The sequence below is a fragment of the Melanotaenia boesemani genome, chromosome 17, assembly GCF_017639745.1.
Source record: "Melanotaenia boesemani isolate fMelBoe1 chromosome 17, fMelBoe1.pri, whole genome shotgun sequence".
NCBI classification, from domain to species: Eukaryota; Metazoa; Chordata; class Actinopteri; order Atheriniformes; family Melanotaeniidae; genus Melanotaenia; species Melanotaenia boesemani.
Genome location: NC_055698.1, coordinates 7,083,994 through 7,092,809, shown reverse-complemented (window position 1 = coordinate 7,092,809; position 8,816 = coordinate 7,083,994).

Sequence of the window (8,816 nt, the reverse complement as noted above, 5' to 3'; positions counted from 1 at the left end):
TAGAAGCTTTTGTTGAGCATTTTTAAACAAATGAAAACATTACTGATCAATATGCTGACTGCATGAGCTCAGAGTGTGTAGTGGTGATTATTGAAGTGTTTAATCACTTGGGTAGGCCAAACGTAAACATAGAGACATTACCTTCTTGTAAGAGGAGGCATTCAATATCAAAGCCTCAGGGCATAAGAGGCCTAAAGGGCACTGCATAATTCAATTTTATTGGATTTTACACAAAATAAAGGTGAATAAGCAGTTCTTTCTTTGTTCATTTATTTATTTATTTATTGCTAGGTAGCTTTGCAAAAAACTGCCCAAATCCATCCAAAATACCCACACTAGCAAGTTTAGTGGTCTGTCTCTTTTTCTCTTCTTCACACAAGTTGAGAAATCAGTAGTTCTGTTTTTAACGGCAATAAACATTATATTTAATATTATACTCTATAGTGCTAATATTGATTATGGTATAAACCAGCTCTTGTTTACTGCTTTAATGAGGCTGCACAGGAGTTGTAGCAGTCTTGACAGCAAACTCCAGTCTTAATGGCTCTTGGGCAATGGGAACTACCTCTGGAGTAAAGATCATTTCATGGTTTCTACGTTCCTGGACAGCTGCAGCTTCGCACTCATGCAAACATGACAGCTATCTCCTGACAGCAATTACCGGCCAATTAACTGCTAAATGCTCCACAATGTTTCCACTATATTCACCAGCTGATGTTAAACTCTGGCTCCGTGTGGTTTGTTGCTAAGCAGGTATAAAACAGTGGAGTTTTAGAGCTTTTACACTAAATACAGCTGCATCTGAAGGAAATGCAATGAGTCAGAGTAAGGTAAAACAGTATAGGTCCAGAAAGATTAATAATATGTGAAGGCTTGTTTAAAGTACTGCAAAGCTAAGGAGTTTCAGCAGATATGTGTGCTTGGCTGGGCATTGGTATGCAGTAGCTGGCCAAAAGCATTACTAAGCTGGCAACCATGAGGCAGACATTACACCATACTAGACTTACGCTTTAATTAGCCTGAAAATGCAAGGTAGAAGATTATGAGACACATGGCCACTTACAGTTAACGTGGCTATTATACAGTCTATGGATGCAGTCATCAGTTAAAAGCTAATGGCTACAAGATCTCTCTTGTAAAAGACATATTTGAATAACAAACATGAGAACTTCAGCATGTTGGTCACCAGCCTTGACATGCTATTGTCCAGTCTCTTTATACTAATGTAGAGCAAAGACAATAGACAATCCAAAGTGGTGCTGCATTAGTTGCATGAATTACCACCTAGGGTTGAATGAGTAGCCGCCTTCTTGTTTGCCACCACCTGCCACCAGGATATCAGTGCCAGCTTATCATTGGATGAGTAGCAGGCTTTGTGAGGGATAAAGCCTGTAGTAGAGCTTACTGGGTTGGCCAGCTGAACAGTTTACTGTAAAACAACAAATGCACATGGCAGACAGTTTGCCATTCAAAAGCTGCACTTCTTTATTCTTTTATCATCAAGCACAGCATCCTCAAACTCACCCTAAAACATTGATTCTCAACCCGGGGTTTTAAAGTGGGTCCCCAAAGAGAAGAGAGGGTCTGCAAGGTTTTTTACTGTACAGAGTCTAAGTGATTGTTAAAATGAAGGCCATTTTTGTTAGTTTCGTAAAGGAAAATAGGTTGGGAATTACTGCTCTTAGGGAATATACATCCTCCTCAAAAAGTCCAAAAATATTGCATACAAGTCTGTTACACTATTACTACAAGACTGAGTGGTCAACAGTTTGTTATTTGTTTTTTTGTTTGTTTGTTTGTTTCTTGCTGTAGAATTTGATGACAAATAGAAGGTTGGAAATTCAAACTTCCAATAAGGGAAAAATCTAATAGAGTCGCCACCTAAAGCACCTGAAACAATTACCCCCAATGTTTCTTTTTTTTTTTTTTTTTTTCTGCCATTCCCCAGAAAGATTGCTCAGGAAGTAAATGTAATTTCGTTTTTTTTTTTTTTTTTTTTTGATTAATTAAACATTAGTAAAACACTTTAAGTTTATGTCTTGGGCATAGTTAACTATGAAAATGCTAACGAATATTTGTTGATTGAAAAGCAACAAAGCAAGCCTGGAGGCAGCCATCTTTCTTTTTCCATGAAAAGGTTGAAAATTATATTGTTTAAGTTCCAGTTCAAATCTGTGATACAGTGACTGCAACAGGATGTCTAGCAACAGACATTGTATCTAATGGCAAAGTGAATCCTAGAAAAATAGTTCGTACTACAACAATCCAACCAGATCGCTCTCTGTTTTCCTTAGCAACATGTACCAATAATTAAAGAACTACATATGGGCTGTGTCCAAATGTGCACCCTACTCCCTACTTAGTGCCCTATATAGGGATCATGCCATTTTGTCAAAGTGTCAGAATGTCCAGAGAGAAAAAAGAAGGGCACTCAGAATTATCCACAATGCATCTTGAAAAGTAGTGAGCATCGATGGTCACTAGACGGGTCAATACAGACTACAATGCATTGCGGGCAGAAGCTCAACATGGCGCAAGGAGGCAAAATATTACCTTTAAGCAAACAAACAAAGAATAAAATACAACATAAGGAATAAAAATTAAAATATTTACACACAACTTTGGATTGGATTTGGAATGACATCTTGACGCGGGTTGTGGTTGCTGTGGTGACGGCGGTAGTCACGTGGTTTGCGGGCAGGAAAAAAATAGGACGCTTCGTGTCCTAATCGCCAAGAGAATGAGTCACTATGTAGTGTGCTATGTAGTGCAGCCCTATGTAGTGAACGAGGGGTTAGGGAGTAGGGTGGACATTCAGACACAGCCATGGTCATCCTCAACTAGAGCTCTAAATTAACACCAACCTGTCATGGCCCACGCTCCCTCACATCTCATACTTCCGGATGACCTTATTTGGAACACCGTTTGACACCGCTATCAGGACAGCGCAGCTGGAGGACAGCAGGCTCATCACTCATCCCACATATAAACCCCAGATGGACATCCAGTCTTCGCTGGATTATACTACTCTCTGTGGTAACCAGTCGAGCCCGAAGTCTAGTCTCTATCGTGGTGAAACCAAAAGCTTACCTGTGTTTGTTCTCTCTCCCTCAAGCTTCCGATCTGGATCTCGCCTGCCGTACCGAGAACCCTGTCTGCCCGCTCCAGCCCGTCCTCCAAGCAAACTCACCATAACCATCTGTATAGCTGACAATAAAGTGTTCTTTGACTTTTCAACGCGCTCCCTTCTCCTTGGATCCTCACACACCAGCCGTGACACAACCTACCAAATGCAGGTTAAAACAAATTTCCGTGTGTATAAATGAAAACTTACTGTCAGTTTGGCAGGTGATGAATGAAGCAAATGATTCTGGTTATTTGTCCTGGCAGTGTTACCAGTTTACCAGTGTTACAAAGTTTACGTTTTTCTTGGTTGGAAAGGAGAATGCTGAGAGAACATTGTTTTTGATTCACCCATCATGTGCACTTCCCCCACATCAGACCTGAAGACATAACAATCGTTTGTGTAGCAGTGTATTGGTCATCTAGCACATGTAATACAGTATGTAACGTTTATGCTGATGGATTACACATTACACAAAGCAGGTTTTGCTTTTTGTAGGCCAAAATAACTGTAAAAGATTCAGCAGCACAAGCGGAACATGGATGTCCACCATTTTTGTTGTTGTCATGCTGTTTGCAGGTGTAAACAGAGCCCGAGTGCACAAATACAAGATGATGTGCCAGACGTCATCGCTGGGCCTAGAACTTGCAAGACTGTGGCCCTCGAGGACTGGAGCTGCCCATCTCTGTTCTATACTGCTGGTTTCTGACTGCAAGAAGGTCAGAAGGAAGAAAGGGGAAACATATCTGGCTCTCAGGGACCAAAAGTTTAATCTTTAGATTACATCATTTATTTTTTTTAACTTCCTTATGCCTGTGACTGCACTAATACATGTTGCATTTAGATAGATAGATAGATAGATAGATAGATAGATAGATAGATAGATAGATAGATAGATTTTTTGATACACTTTCGCAGGAGAGATGTGGAAGGACGTTCAGAGGGAAGTAGAAAGCAAAAAGAAGAGGACAGAACAGATGGAGAAAAGAGACAGGACATTAGCAAAAGGGAGTGGTTTGTGTGAAACCCAAGTTCCTTCCATTTTAAAAACATTTCCTGCTTCATTTTAGTCTCTTGAGATGTGTGGGTCATAATGGGTGGTGGACCTCGGTATTTCTAAAACCCTGGTTACGGCCTTTCATATATTCCTGGAAGGCTGAAAAGCAACACAGCTGCTGCAGCGATAGCAGGAAGGAAAGATGAGGAAAAAATGCAGACTATCTAAATGCATGAATTAATAAGCCGATATCACTGCCACTTCATTACAATATGATTTACAATTTTTTCAAGTCTATTCTTGAGTTACCTGAGATTCATCGGTATTTATTCTGTCAAATGCAACACTGTTCTAAATGATCTTATAATAAAGAATAATAATAAAGAGCAAATACAAAGCTTAATCAAACCAGTTAGTGGGTTTATTGTAAACATTCAAGTCAATTAAACAAATTATTTAAAAACGTTTGAATTCATCCTGGATTTTGATTATGAAATGAGTATGAATGCACTCTAAAAAATAATACACTGGCTTAACTTAAAAAATTTAGCTAACAATTTGCATGCATCTTATTGAGTTCTTCAACTTAATTACTATTAAAGGTCCCATATTATACACTTTATTCCCAATCTGAGACCATTCATTAATATCTAAATGAAATATTTCCGCCATGGTATGGACAAATCGACCCTCAGTTTGAGTGCAGCGGCTTCTCTTCACCTCCCTCTTTTTAGCAGCTTCAGAAATGTGCCGTTTATGGTGGGCGGAACCCTGGTGGAGCAGCTCAGCTGTTGGCTCCGCCCATCGCATCGCCCGTCATGAGGTGATTGACAGGTTAGGCCTTAGCGGTAACTAGACGCTGATTACAGCGTAGTGAAGGATAAACAAACGCCGGAACACCGGAACCCATTCCTGAAGCCCCCATTACCGACCCAAACCGCGACGCACGGAGAACACAGCTAGCTACGCTCATCAATCTGATGCACAATGGCACCGGATACAAACAGTAGAAACAGTGACTTGGCTACATTTACAACAGTGCTAATATATTTTCAAGCTATCAGACTAATAAGGCCGAAACGATAAAATAACTGCCAGCTCTTACCTCTCCAGCTGTGTCACGGACAGTTGGTATTGAACCTGGCTTCAGCTTCAAACGGTTGGCGAAGCCTGCTTTCCATGCCCCCATGTTGTGGAAACAATCCTCTTTGAAATGCTGGCCACAGACATGCAAAACCTTTGGAAGTTTTCCGGGTACATTTCCTCCAAAAATAAAATTAATCCACTCAGTCCTCGTGGGTTCAGTGGATGGAAGTAAAAAAACGTTTTCGTGTTCATTTATGCAGCCACAAACAGAACAGTGCTTCTGTCGCTTAGCCATGTCCGCTAACGAGGGTTGCCGAAGAGGGAAAAACACTGGGCGCTAGGTGATTTTTAGAGGGCGGGCTTTGAGAGCCGGTAGACGGGTCCATCGCTCTGTGGGGAGTGGTTATTGTCCCTTATGACGTCATAACGTACACGCTTTCAAACAAGCTCATTTCAGCGCTTACTTCCCTAGAGGTGGAGCAGGGGGGAGAGAGAGCGCCTGAAAGAGTTTCACACTTACGGGTCTCCTACACATGCGGGGGGACCAGTATGACTGTTCCAAAACCATTAAAAAGTGAATTTTGCATAATATGGGACCTTTAAGTAAATATCCAGAGACTCCCATGGTTCTACAAACTCAATTTATTTAGTATGGTCAACATGATTTGCTTAAAAAGCTTAATTGTGCTGATTCAAATTAAATTTTCTTTTAAAATTTAGGTGATTTTAAGTTGTCAAATTACTTATTTAAGTTATGTGACTTTGTTGTTTGATTTAGTTCTACTCAGAAAGGTCCATGCAAATTGTTACCTCAATTTTCTTTAGTACTATGAACTTATTTAACTTAAATAAATAACAAAAAACAAGCAAGTCTATTCTTTTGCTCACTTTATTTTAAAGTCACAGTGATAATGAATTCAAATTGTCAGTTTTACCCCATGTGCACCAAAAAAAAAAAAAAAATAAATAAAAAATAATAATAATAATAAAAAAAAAAAAAAACAACACAATTTGAATGTAATCTAAAAATCTTGCAGTTTTTAGAAAAATAACCTTTGGGCCATTCAGCCTAAAGTGTACACTGATGTAGTACACAAAAATACACAAAAATACAAGAGGATGAATTACTGAAAGTAGAAAAATAGAATAAATACACTTTAGCAGCAACAGTATAAAATAATAATAATAATAATAATATATGTAGACATATAAATGTTTCCTATACATACATATATCTAGCATGTACAACGTATGCAAAGATACATAAGTGCAATGTGATGGGATTCAGAGAGCAAAAGGTGACAGATAGAATTAGACCAGGTGTGTAATCGTGGCTCTGACAGAGGTAGAGGAGTTATAAAGTCTGACTGCAGAAGGTAGGAAGGATTTCCTGTATTAAAAGTACTTAATTTAGGTTATTCATTAAAAGTACTGAATTAAAGTTAGAAAAACATGGTTAAATACACACACAAAACCTTTCTATTTTGGATAGCATAGCTGACATTTTCTGCATTGCCATGGACACCATGTCATGCAGCTGTCATGTAGCCCTGCATGTAGAAAACTGACACTTTGCTACCTTCTATGTTCAGAATTGTTGAAGCAGGATCCAAACCAAGCAACAGTCGCCTGTAGGACAAATTGGGACGGTCTGATGACGATGTTAAAGTAAATTTCTTAAGTCTTGTCTTTGTAGGAAATTAGATGTTTTTGATAATGAATGATGGCCAGAGACAATAGCAAGGTTCCCGGATTCATTTTAAGACTTTATGAAGTTAAAGCCCTCCAACACCCATCGTTCACAAAAGTAATTAAAAAGTCAGGCTGAAAGCATCGTCATGGCAGAAAGTGACAAGCATCTGCTGTGACTTAATTTCTATATAACAAGGCACTGATTTTTCAGCCAGCCCACAGCGTGTTGTGTAAAACAGCGGATGTGGATCTTGTAGGAAGTCACAGTGCAGAACCAACCACATAGCCTACTCACTCCTGAGTCCAGCAGACCTGTTCCAGCTCAGCACTCACACACTCCCCCACCGACCTCAGCATGGTAAGGGGTGTGTGCGTTTGCTTGTGTGACATGCATCCACTCATTCGTTGCGCGTGTTGGCATGTGTTTGACAGACCATCCGTCATGATTGGATCCCTGTTCTGCTGCAGGTGAGCACGTTCACTGCCAGGTGGTCCGCTGGGAGAGAGCGAGAAATGCAGTCTGGCAGTGATGAAGCAAAGTGAACTCGAGGTTGTGTGTGTGTGTGTGTGTATGTGTGTATTTACAGCCTGTATGACGATGTGCATAGCCGCTGGTTTGTTGTGATCATTGCAGTGACAGCTGGCTGCCTCATCTGCTCAGATGGGATAAAAAGTCACCTAGTTATGCAGAGTACCGGAAGCAAATCAATCAGCTTTAAACCTCCCACTGTTCTCTTTTGTTTTCACTTTCACATTTCCACTCTTCATCTCTTGTTTAGGTTTTAAATTGGTAGGCTTCCCCTAATTTCTTCAAACTTACATTAGCCACATCTCCACGCCTTCCCATTAACAGATTCCAGGACATCATCTGTGTGTTGTCCAGCTGCTCTTTGACTCACGTATTTTAATGTTTGTAAGAAACACAGGGCAGAAATAACCATCTAGCAGTTTCCATTCACTAGCTAATCAAATCTAAACCAATTCTCTGAACCGCAACAAAAATCAAACATTTTTATTGCTTCCATTTATTGAACTATAAATCAAACAACAATGTCTTATTACATGAGAAAAACATCTATTACTGGTCCTCACTTATAGAGAAGTAATGATGGGAAATACAGTTATTTTAAAAGATTCAGCTCCTTTGACTCAACTCCCTTAGAAGAAGAAACTTCAGGTTTGTCATAAAGTTTTCTCAATGAGTAGTTCATTAAATGTAAACATCTTGATAATGTACTGTACTTATTTGTGCTAAAACAAAGTGGAAAGGGTGGAGTTTTCATTATTTATAGGTTATCATGCTGTCATTTCCGTGGTCCGGCCCAGTGGGGATCAGATTGTGCAGAATAGGCCATGAACTAAAATAAGTTTGACTCACCCGCTATAGAACGTGTCAGCAACTTATCTCACCTGGACCCGCTTTAGAGATGATTCATTGAAACCACAAGCCCTTTTCACACCAAAACCATGGACTCAGATGCTGGCCTGCGGTTTACTTTGCCTCCCCACATGATTCTGCAAACCTGGAAAAACTTTCTTCACACAGTTATTCAGATTTTCATTGTAAGTACTATAAATGAATTCCTGTTCACTGTTTTCAGTGGGTCATCTGCCTTTCTGGATCAAACCCTCCTGACATTGTGACATTTCCATTTCCTTTATTACTTTAGCAGAGAAGGTGCTTAGTGTTGGTCATCAGAAACATGTTGACATGATGGAACAAGTTGAGTAAAATATTGTGGAGCAGCTTCAGTCTTTGATGTCAGACACTTTCTCTTCTCCAGTGTTGCTCATAGGATTGTTTTAAGCAGAAGTACATGAAACTGTGCTTAAAAAAAACAACCAAATTAAAAAAGAAAAAAAAAAAAAAAAAACAGCAGCAGGACCTTCTTCAGCTGCTGTGAGTGATGATGATGA